At 40.5% G+C, this 11,400-nt stretch overlaps 1 long non-coding RNA gene across 1 annotated transcript; it reads right to left on the bottom strand.

Moving 5' to 3' along the window:
* Positions 1-7,796: 7,796 nt before the first annotated feature.
* On the bottom strand, positions 7,797-10,663 carry LOC123936447. Its single transcript, XR_006817303.1, has 3 exons — positions 10,651-10,663; positions 8,781-8,786; positions 7,797-7,855 (listed from the first exon to the last, which is right to left on the bottom strand). It is a non-coding gene; the product is annotated as an uncharacterized LOC123936447 (long non-coding RNA).
* Between the last annotated feature and the right edge of the window lie 737 nt (positions 10,664-11,400).

Raw genomic sequence — 11,400 nt, 5'->3', positions numbered from 1 at the left:
ATTATGAAGATTATTAATATTACTACCATTAATGAGATAAATGAACCCATGGGAGACACCATGTTTCATGTTGTATAAGAATCTGGATAATCGGAGTATCGTCGAGGTATTCCTGATAGGCCTAGGAAATGTTGAGGAAACAATGGTCCATTTACTTCTACAAATATAATTGAAAAGTGGATTTTTTTTTCCTTTTTATTAATTTTTTCAGTGTAACAGTATTCATTCTTTTTGCACAACACTCAGTGCTCCATGCAAAACGTGCCCTCCCCATCACCCACCACCTGTTCCCCCAACCTCCCACCCCTGACCCTTCAAAACCCTCAGGTTGTTTTTCAGAGTCCATAGTCTCTTATGGTTCGCCTCCCCTCCCCAATGTCCATAGCCCGCTCCCCCTCTCCCAATCCCACCTCCCCCCAGCAACCCCCAGTTTGTTTTGTGAGATTAAGAGTCATTTATGGTTTGTCTCCCTCCCAATCCCATCTTGTTTCATTTATTCTTCTCCTATCCCCCTACCCCCCCATGTTGCTTCTCCATGTCCTCATATCAGGGAGATCATATGATAGTTGTCTTTCTCCGATTGACTTATTTCACTAAGCATGATACGCTCTAGTTCCATCCACGTCGTCGCAAATGGCAAGATTTCATTTCTTTTGATGGCTGCATAGTATTCCATTGTGTATATATACCACATCTTCTTGATCCATTCATCTGTTGATGGACATCTAGGTTCTTTCCATAGTCTGGCTATTGTAGACATTGCTGCTATAAACATTCGGGTACACGTGCCCCTTCGGATCACTATGTTTGTATCTTTAGGGTAAATACCCAGTAGTGCAATTGCTGGGTCATAGGGTAGTTCTATTTTCAACATTTTGAGGAACCTCCATGCTGTTTTCCAGAGTGGTTGCACCAGCTTGCATTCCCACCAACAGTGGAGGAGGGTTCCCCTTTCTCCACATCCTCTCCAGCATCCGTCATTTCCTGACTTGTTAATTTTAGCCATTCTGACTGGTGTGAGGTGATATCTCATTGTGGTTTTGATTTGTATTTCCCTGATGCCGAGTGACGTGGAGCACTTTTTCATGTGTCTGTTGGCCATCTGGATGTCTTCTTTGCAGAAATGTCTGTTCATGTCCTCTGCCCATTTCTTGATTGGATTGTTTGTTCTTTGGGTGTTGAGTTTGCTAAGTTCCTTATAGATTTTGGATACTAGCCCTTTATCTGATATGTCGTTTGCAAATATCTTCTCCCATTCTGTCAGCTGTCTTTTGGTTTTGTTAACTGTTTCCTTTGCTGTGCAAAAGCTTTTGATCTTGATGAAATCCCAATAGTTCATTTTCGCCCTTGCATCCCTTGCCTTTGCCGTTGTTCCTAGGAAGATGTTGCTGCGGCTGAGGTCGAAGAGGTTGCTGCCTGCATTCTCCTCAAGGATTTTGATGGATTCCTTTCTCACATTGAGGTCCTTCATCCATTTGGAGTCTATTTTCGTGTGTGGTGTAAGGAAGTGGTCCAATTTCATTTTTCTGCATGTGGCTGTCCAATTTTCCCAGCACCATTTATTGAAGAGGCTGTCTTTTTTCCATTGGACATTCTTTCCTGCTTTGTCGAAGATTAGTTGACCATAGAGTTGAGGGTCGATTTCTGGGTTCTCTATTCTGTTCCACTGGTCTATGTGTCTGTTTTTGTGCCAGTACCATGCTGTCATGATGATGACAGCTTTGTAATAGAGCTTGAAGTCCGGAATTGTGATGCCACCAACTTTGGCTTTGTTCTTCAATATTCCTTTGGCTATTCGAGGTCTTTTCTGGTTCCATATAAATTTTAGGATTATTTGTTCCATTTCTTTGAAAAAAATGGATGGTATTTTGATAGGGATTGCATTAAATGTGTAGATTGCTTTAGGTAGCATAGACATTTTCACAATATTTATTCTTCCAATCCAGGAGCATGGAACATTTTTCCATTTTTTTGTGTCTTCCTCAATTTCTTTCATGAGTACTTTATAATTTTCTGTGTATAGATTCTTAGTCTCTTTGGTTAGGTTTATTCCTAGGTATCTTATAGTTTTGGGTACAATTGTGAATGGGATTGACTCCTTAATTTCTCTTTCTTCAGTCTTGTTGTTGGTGTACAGAAATGCAACTGATTTCTGTGCATTGATTTTATATCCTGACACGTTACTGAATTCCTGTACAAGTTCTAGCAGTTTTGGAGTGGAGTCTTTTGGGTTTTCCACATATAGTATCATATCATCTGCGAAGAGTGATAGTTTGACTTCTTCTTTACCAATTTGGATGCCTTTGATTTCTTTTTGTTGTCTGATTGCTGAGGCTAGGACTTCTAATACTATGTTGAATAGCAGTGGTGATAATGGACATCCCTGCCGTGTTCCTGACCTTAACGGAAAAGCTTTCAGTTTTTCTCCATTGAGAATGATATTTGCGGTGGGTTTTTCATAGATGGCTTTGATAATATTGAGGTATGTGCCCTCTATCCCTACACTTTGAAGAGTTTTGATCAGGAAGGGATGCTGTACTTTGTCAAATGCTTTTTCAGCATCTATTGAGAGTATCATATGGTTCTTGTTCTTTCTTTTATTAATGTGTTCTATCACATTGATTGATTTGCGGGTGTTGAACCACCCTGCAGCCCTGGAATAAATCCCACTTGATCGTGGTGAATAATCCTTTTAATGTACTGTTGAATCCTATTGGCTAGTATTTTGGCGAGAATTTTTGCGTCTGTGTTCATCAAGGATATTGGTCTGTAGTTCTCTTTTTTGGTGGGATCCTTGTCTGGTTTTGGGATCAAGGTGATGCTGGCCTCATAGAATGAGTTTGGAAGTTTTCCTTCCATTTCTATTTTTTGGAACAGTTTCAGGAGAATAGGAATGAGTTCTTCTTTAAATGTTTGGTAGAATTCCCCTGGGAAGCCGTCTGGCCCTGGGCTTTTGTTTGTTTGGAGATTTTTGATGACTGTTTCAATCTCCTTACTGGTTATGGGCCTGTTCAGGTTTTCTATTTCTTCCTGGTTCAGTTGTGGTAGTTTATATGTCTCTAGGAATGCATCCATTTCTTCCAGATTGGCCAATTTGTTGGCGTAGAGTTGCTCATAGTATGTTCTTATAATTGTCTGTATTTCTTTGGTGTTAGTTGTGATCTCTCCTCTTTCATTCATGATTTTATTGATTTGGGTCCTTTCTCTTTTCTTTTTGATGAGTCTGGCCAGGGGTTTATCAATCCTATTGATTCTTTCAAAGAACCAGCTCCTAGTTTCATTGATTTTTTCTATTGTTTTTTTGGTTTCTATTTCATTGATTTCTGCTGTGATCTTTATGATTTCTCTTCTCCTGCTGGGTTTAGGGTTTCTTTCTTGTTCTTTCTCCAGCTCCTTTACGTGTAGGGTTAGGTTGTGTACTTGAGACCTTTCTTGTTTCTTGAGAAAGGCTTGTACCGCTATATATTTTCATCTCAGGACTGCCTTTGCTGTGTCCCACAGATTTTGAACTGTTGTGTTTTCATTATCATTTGTTTCCATGAATTTTTTCAGTTCTTCTTTAATTTCCTGGTTGACCCATTCATTCTTTAGAAGGATGCTGTTTAGTCTCCATGTATTTGGGTTCTTTCCAGCTTTCCTCTTGTGATTGAGTTCTAGCTTCAGAGCATTGTGGTCTGAAAATATGCAGGGAATAATCCTAATCTTTTGATACCGGTTGAGACCTGATTTGTGACCCAGGATGTGATCTATTCTGGAGAAGGTTCCATGTGCACTAGAGAAGAATGTGTATTCTGTTGCTTTGGGATGAAATGTTCTGAATATATCTGTGATGTCCATCTGGTCCAGTGTGTCATTTAAGGCCTTTATTTCCTTGTTGATCTTTTGCTTGGATGATCTGTCCATTTCAGTGAGGGGAGTGTTAAAGTCCCCTACTATTATTGTATTATTATTGATGTGTTTCTTTGATTTTGTTATTAATTGGTTGATATAGTTGGCTGCTCCCACGTTAGGGGCATAGATATTTAAAATGGTTAGATCTTCTTGTTGGACAGACCCTTTGAGTAGGATATAGTGTCCTTCCTCATCTCTTATTATAGTCTTTGGCTTAAAATCTTATTGATCTGATAGAAGGATTGCCACCCCAGCTTTCTTCTGATGCCCATTAGCATGGTAAATTGTTTTCCACCCCCTCACTTTAAATCTGGAGGTGTCTTTGCGTCTAAAATGAGTTTCTTGTAGGCAACATCCTGATGGGTTTTGTTTTTTTATCCATTCTGATACCCTGTGTCTTTTGATTGGGGCATTTAGCCCATTAACATTCAGGGTAACTATTGAGAGATATGAATTTAGTGCCATTAGTAGCCTGTAAGTTGACTGTTACTGTATATTGTCTCTGTACCTTTCTGATCTACTACTTTTAGGCTCTCTCTTTGCTTAGAGGACCCCTTTCAATATTTCCTGGAGAGCTGGTTTGGTGTTTGCAAATTCTTTCAGTTTTTGTTTGTCCTGGAAGCTTTTGATCTCTCCTTCTATTTTCAATGATAGCCTAGCTGGATAGAGTATTCTTGGCTGCATGTTTTTCTCGTTGAGTGCTCTGAATATATCATGCCAGCTCTTTCTGGCCTGCCAGGTCTCTGTGGATAAGTCTGCCGCCAATCTAATATTTTTACCATTGTATGTTACTGATTTCTTTTCTCGGGCTGCTTTCAGGATTTTCTCTTTGTCACTAAGACTTGTCAATTTTACTATTAGGTGACGGGGTGTGGACCTATTCTTGTTGACTTTGAGGGGGGTTCTCTGCATCTCCTGGATTTTAATGCTTGTTCCCTTTGCCATATTAGGGAAATTCTCTCCAATGATTCTCTCCAATAGACCCTCTGCTCCCCTCTCTGTTTCTTCTTCTTCTGGAATCCCAATTATTCTAATGTTGTTTCGTCTTATGGTGTCACTTATCTCTCGAATTCTCCCCTCATGGTCCAGTAGCTGTTTGTCCCTCTTTTGCTCGGCTTCCTTATTCTCTGTCATTTGGTCTTCTATATCACTAATTCTTTCTTCTGCCTCATTGATCCTAGCAGTGAGAGCCTCCATTTTTGATTGCACCTCATTAATAGCTTTTTTGATTTCAACTTGGTTAGACTTTAGTTCTTTAATTTCTCCAGAAAGGGCTTTAATATCTCCAGAGAGGGTTTCTCTAATATTTTCCATGCCTTTTTCGAGCCCGGCTAGAATGTTCAGAATTGTCATTCTGAACTCTTGATCTGACATAGTACCAATGTCTGTGTTGATTAGGTCCCTAGCCTTCGGTACTGTCTCTTGTTCTTTTGTTTGTGGTGATTTTTTCCGCCTTGTCATTTTGTCCAGATAAGAGGATATGAAGGAGCAAATTAACTACTAATAGGGTGGCAAAGACCCCGGAAAAATGCGCTGTAACCAAATCAGAAGAGACCCCAAATTGTGGGGGGGGGAAGGGGATAAAAAACAGGTTCTGAAAAAAAAAAAGAAAAAAAAATTTAAAAAATAAAACAAATAAAAAAATATAAAAAAGAAAGAAAAAATATATATATTTAGATGAACTAGTCAAAAAATGTTAAAAAAGAAAAGGGTAAAAGTTTTTAAAAAAATTTAGCAGAAGAAGAAAAAAGAAAAAAGAAAAAAAAATGAAAAAAGAAAAAAAAATAAAAACTTGAAAAAAGAAAAAAAAATTGAAGTAGCCGCAAGACTAAAGAATCATGGGGAGAAAGCCATGAGTTCCGTGCTTTGCTTTCTCCTCCTCTGGAATTGCTCTGCTGTCTTAGGAATTGAATCTGCTTTCTCCTTGATAGATGAACATTGTCCTGGCTGGATATTTTGTTGATCTTCTGGGGGAGGGGCCTGTTGTAGTGACTCTCAAGTGTCTTTGCCCGAGGCGGGATTGCACCGCCCTTACCGGCGGCCGGACTAAGTAATCAGCTCGGGTTCGCTTTTGGGAGCTTCTGTTCCCTGAACGCTTTCCGTAGAGTTCCGGAGGACGGGAATGAAAATGGCGGCCTCCCAGTCTCTGGCCCGGAGGAGCCGAGAGCCTGGGGCCCCACTCCTCAGTGCGCCCCCAGAGGACAGCACCCAATCACTCCCGTATCCCCAGCCTCTAGCCGCGCTCCGAGCTCACCCAGCCCGCGACCAGTTCAAGGTAACCCCGAGCTGAGAGTTCAGTCCTCGGCTCTGTCTTTGCAGCCGGCTTCTCCGTTCTAATAGCTGCGAGCTCTCCGACACTCCAACACCCCCGATCCTTCTGTGACCCTGCAGGACCTGGGGCCACGCTGACCCCGCGTGGGCTTCACCCCGGTTTAGCCCCTGGAGCAATGTCCCTCAGTGGAACAGACTTTTAAAAGTCCTGATTTTGTGCTCCGTTCCTCCGCCGCTTGCCGGGTGCCGGCCCCTCCCCCCGCAGTCTATCTTCCCTTCGTTTTAGATTCACTTCTCCGCCAGTCCTACCTTTCAGAAAGTGGTTGATTTTCTGTTTCTAGAGTTGCTGTTCTTCTTCTCTTCGCTCTGCCGTTGGATTTGTAGGTGTTTGCTATGTTTAGATAAGCTATCGAGCTGATCTCCTGTTACCTGATGTAGTCTCAGGCTGCTACTTCTCCGCCATCTTGACTCCTCCTCTGAAATGTGGATTTTTGCTCAAATATCATTTAGTGTGTAACCTGTGAACAGTGGGAATCAATGGACAAACTCACCTATGATTACAAACACTGCCCCCATTGAAAGGACATAATGGAAATGTGCTACCATGTAGTATGTGTCATGAAGAACAATATCTAATGATGAGTTTGATAATACAGTACCTGTTAAACCACCCACGGTGAATAGAAAATAAACCCTAGTGCTCATACTATAGCTGGCAATCGTTTAATATTCCCTCCATGTAGAGTGACCAGTCAGCTAAAACTTTTACTCCCATTGGAATTGCAATGATTATAGTAGCTGAGGTGAAGTATGCTCATGTGCCAATCTCCATTCCTATGATAAACCTGTGGTGGGCTCATGCAATAAATCCTAAGAAACTGATAGATATCATTGCTCAGGCTATTCCTATGTAGATGAATGGTTCTTTTTTTTTTCCCTGAGTAATAGGTTACAACATGTGAGATAATTCAAAATCCTGGTAGAATTAGAATATATACTTTGGGATGTCCAAAAAATCAGAATAAATGTTGATACAGAATAGGGTCTCCTCCTCAAGCTGGGTCAAAGAAGGTAGTATTTAGATTTCGGCCTGTGAGTAGTATGGTAATACCAGCTGCTAGAACTGGTAATCATAAGTGTAGAAGTACAGTTGTGATCAGGACAGATCATACGAATAAAGGAGTTTGATATTGTGATATTGCAGAGAGGTTTATGTTGATAATGATAATAATAAAGTTAATGGTTCCTAGGATGGATGAGACACTTGCCAGATGTAGGGAGAAGATTATTACGTCTATGGATGCTCCTGCATGTGGTAAATTTCCTGCTAGATGAGGGTACACAATTCATCCTGTTCCTGCACCTGCTTCTACGATGGATGAAGCTGGAAGGAGAAGAAAGGAGGGGGGCAGAAGTCAAAAGCTTATATTATTTATTTGTGGAAATGCTATGTTGGGTGTGCCAATTATTAAGGGTACTAATCAGTTTCTGAAACCTCCAAACATAATTGGCATTACTATAAAGTTATAGTTATATGCTATAAAATTATTGCAAATGCATAGGAGGTTACAATTACGTTGTAGATTTGGTCATCTCCTAGTAGTGCACTTAGTTGGCCCAATTTAGCACGGATTAATAGGCTAAGAGCAGTGCCTACAATTCCAGCTCATGCACCAAATAAAAGGTAAAGGGTCTTCATGATTTATTGAGAATAATTATAACTTTATGAACATACGTAAAATGGCAGATAAAGGCATGAGACTGTAAATTAAAGAATGCGGGCTTTAGTCCTCTTTATGCCAAGCTCTGTGGTGAAATATCATGTCGAATTGCAAATTGAAAGAAGCAGGTTCCAACTTGCCTGGGCTTCTCCCAAGTTTTTTTTTTTTTTCTTCGCAGCAAGAGAAGTAGTTTGAAGCCAGTTGACTAGAGTATTTATTTATTTGTTTGTTTATTTATTTATTTATTTATATTTGTTTATTTTCAGCATAAGAGTGTTCATTGCTTACTATAATTTAATTTAATTTATTTATTTATTTTCAGCGTAACAGTACTTGTTGTTTTTGCACCACACCCAGTCCTCCATGCAATACGTGCCCTCCCTATTACCCACCACCTGCTTCCCCAAACTCCCACGCCCTGCCACTTCAAAGCACTCAGGTTGTTTTTCAGAGTCCATAGTCTCTCATGGTTCATCTCCCCTTCCAGGTTCCCTCAACTTCCTTCTCCTCTCCATATCCCCATGTCCACCGTGTCTTTGATATGCTCCACAAATAAGTGAAACCATAGGATACTTGACTCTCTCTGCTTGACTTATTTCTCTCAGCATAATCTCTTCCAGTCCCGTTCACGTTGCTACAAAAGTTGGGTATTCATCCTTTCTGATGGAGGCATAATACTCCATTGTGTATATGTACCACATCTTCCTTATCCATTCGTCCGTTGAAGGGCATCTTGGTTCTTTCCACAGTTTGGCGACTGTGGCCATTGCTGCAATAAACATTGGGGTACAGATGGCTCTTCTTTTCACTAAATCTATATCTTTGGGGTAAATACCCAGCAGTGCAATTGCAGGGTCATAGGGAAGCTCTATTCTTAATTTCTTGAGAAATCTCCACACTGTTCTCCAGAGTGGCTGCACCAACTTGCATTCCCACAAAGAGTGTAAGAGGGTTCCCCTTTCTCCCCAGGCCCTCAAACAAACATTGCTTCCTGTCTTGCTAATTTTGGCAATTCTAAATGGTGTAAGGTGATATCTCAATGTGGTTTTAATTTGAATCTCCCTGATGGCTAGTGATATGAACATTTTTTCATGTGTCTGATAGCCATTTGTATGTCCTCATTGGAGAAGTGTCTGTTCATATTTTCTGCCCATTTTTTGATAGGATTATTTGTTTTGTGTGTGTTGAGTTTGAGGAGTTCTTTATAGATCTTGATTATCAGCCCTTTGTACTGTCATTTGTGAATATCTTCTCCCATTCTGTTTTGTTGACTGTTTCCTTTGCTATGCAGAAGCTTTTGATCTTGATGAAGTCCCAGAAGTTCATTTTCGTCCTCATTATCATTTTTATTTTTTTAACTATATTTTATTTTTTCAGTGTTCCAAGATTTATTATTTATGCATCACACCCAGTGATCCATGCAATACATGCCTTCCTTAACACCCAACACCAGGCTCACCCAATACCCGACCCCTCCCCTCCAAAACACTCAATTTGTTTTACAGAGTCCACAGTCTTTCATGGTTTGTCTCCCCTTCTGATTTCTCATGTCTTCGTTCTCCTCTCCTTCTCCCAGTGTCCTCCATGTTATTCCTTATGCTCCACAAGTGAAACCGTAAGATAATTGACTCTCTCTGCTTGAGTTATTTCACTCAACATAATCTCCTCCATTTCCATCATGTTGATACATAAGTTGCGTATTCATCCATTCTGATGGGGGCATAATATTCCTCTGTATATATGGACCACATCTTCTTTATCCATTTGTCTGTCTGAAGGGCATCTTGGCTCTTCCTACAGTTTGGTGACTGTGGCCATTGCATCTATGAACCTTAGGGTACAGGTGGTCCTTCTTTTCACTACCTTTGTATCTTTGGGGTAAATACCCAGTAGTGCAATGGCAGGGTCATAGGGAAGCTCTATATTTAATTTCATAAGGAATCTCCACACTGTTTTCCAAAGTGGCTGCACCAACTTTCATTCTCACCATCAGTGGAAAAGAGTTCCCCTTTCTCTACATCCTCTCCAACACATGTTGTTTACTGTCTTGTTAATTTTGGCCATTCTGACAGGTGTAAGGTTATATCTCAATGTGGTTTTGATTTGAATCTCCCTGATGGCTAATGATGATGAAGATTTTTTCATCTGTCTGTTAATTATTTGTATGTCTTCATTGGAGAAGTGTCTGTTCATGTTTTCTGCCCATTTTTTTGACATGATTATCTGTTTTCTTGGGTGTTGAGTTTGAGAAGTTCTATTTTTTTGTTTATTTTCAGCATAACAGTGTTCATTGTTTTTGCACCACACCCAGTGCTCCATGCAGTACGTGCCCTCCCTATTACCCACCACCTGGTCCTCAACCTCCCACCCCCCCCGCCCCTTCAAAGCCCTCTGGTTGTTTTTCACAGTCCATAGTCTCTCATGGTTCATCTCCCCTTCCAGGTTCCCTCAACTTCCTTCTCCTCTCCATATCCCCATGTCCACCGTGTCTTTGATATGCTCCACAAATAAGTGAAACCATAGGATACTTGACTCTCTCTGCTTGACTTATTTCTCTCAGAATAATCTATTCCAGTCCCCTCCATGTTGCTACAAAAGTTGGGTATTCATCCTTTCTGATGGAGGCATAATACTCCATTGTGTATATGTACCACATCTTCCTTATCCATTCATCCGTTGAAGGGTATCTTGGTTCTTTCCACAGTTTGGTGACCATAGCCATTGCTGCAATAAACATTGGGGTACAGATGGCCCTTCTTTTCACTACATCTTTATGTTTGGGGTAAATACCCAGCAGTGCAATTGCAGGGTCACAGGGAAGCTCTATTCTTAATTTCTTCAGGAATCTCCACACTGTTCTCCAAAGTGGCTGCATTAACTTGCATTCCCACAAAGAGTGTAAGAGGGTTCCCCTTTCTCCACATCCTCTCCAACACACGTTGTTTCCTGTCTAGATAATTTTGGCCATTCTAACTGGTGTCAGGTGGTATCTCAATGTGGTTTTAATTTGAATCTCCCTGATGGCTAGTGATGATGAACATTTTTTCATGTGTCTGATAGCCATTTGTATGTCTTCATTGGAGAAGTGTCTGTTCATATCTTCTGCCCATTTTTTGATAGGATTATTTGTTTTGTGTGTGTTGAGTTTGAGGTGTTCTTTATAGATCCTGGATATCAACCTTTTGTCCGTACTGTCATTTGCAAATATCTTCTCCCATTCCATGGGTTGCCTCTTTGTTTTGTTGACTGTTTCCTTTGCTGTGCAGAAGCTTCTGATCTTGATGAAGTCCCAAAAGTTCATTTTCACTTTTGTTTCCTTTGCCCTTGGAGACATATCTTGAAAGATGTTGCTGTGGCTGATATCGAGGAGGTTACTGCCTATGTTCTCCTCTAGGATTCTGATGGATTCCTGTCTCACTTTGAGGTCTTTTATCCATTTCGAGTTTATCTTTGTGTATGGTGTAAGGGAATGGTCGAGTTTCATTTCTTCTACATATCACTGTCAAGTTTTCAAAGC

This window comes from Meles meles, unplaced genomic scaffold, assembly GCF_922984935.1.
Source record: "Meles meles unplaced genomic scaffold, mMelMel3.1 paternal haplotype, whole genome shotgun sequence".
NCBI classification, from domain to species: Eukaryota; Metazoa; Chordata; class Mammalia; order Carnivora; family Mustelidae; genus Meles; species Meles meles.
This window is presented reverse-complemented; position numbering and strand designations above follow the sequence as displayed.